Below are 690 nucleotides of genomic sequence, written 5' to 3'. Positions count from 1 at the left end.
CTTCTTGATAGGCCAGTGAGTCAATAAGGTTGTTACATTCTCTGAGCCAGGAGGAGGCTATATAAGCCCTGATGTGTAGCTTTGTTTTGGGGCTCACTTTGAGAAGTGTTCTGTGATTTGATCATATGAGACTCTGGGAAGCCATTGGTTGTTGAGAGCCCCCGCTTGGCTTTGAAAAACCCAGATGTTAATTTGGTATGGATGTAATGGTTGGACAGTTTGGAAATCTATCTACTTGATCTGTTTCTCTGTCTTGATAATTCTGTCTGTGTATTCTGAAGTTCAGGGTGCTGACCTTTTTCCCCTGAACTAGGTAAATAATACATATTTGACTGATTAAAGTAAGCTTGTTAACCCATTTTGAGTTGCTTTCCTTTATCAAAGCAGATCCAAGAACCTTGTTGGCAGTGACCCTGGGGATGCTGGGGCGCTTGCTGCTACAAGGGGATTCAGGCCCTCCCCATTGGTTGACACTATATGACTCGTGGACACACAGTCCTGTTGTTACTTCTCTCCTTGTTATGTCTATTCTTCTTCTTAGGTAAAAGGAGGTTGGATACCAAGAGACTTAGGAAGTTTTAAAGACCAGTGTATTCAATATGAGATTGCCAGCAGCTGTAGTTAGCATAGCCTTGAAGAAGAAGGACAGAATCTACCCCAGCCATGTATCAATTTAGTGTATCCTGCAAA

The sequence above is a fragment of the Petaurus breviceps genome, unplaced genomic scaffold (assembly GCF_028583685.1).
Source record: "Petaurus breviceps papuanus isolate PSGF00001 unplaced genomic scaffold, PetGlider_PUasm1.0 214, whole genome shotgun sequence".
NCBI classification, from domain to species: Eukaryota; Metazoa; Chordata; class Mammalia; order Diprotodontia; family Petauridae; genus Petaurus; species Petaurus breviceps.
Note: the sequence above shows the minus strand (reverse complement) of the source record.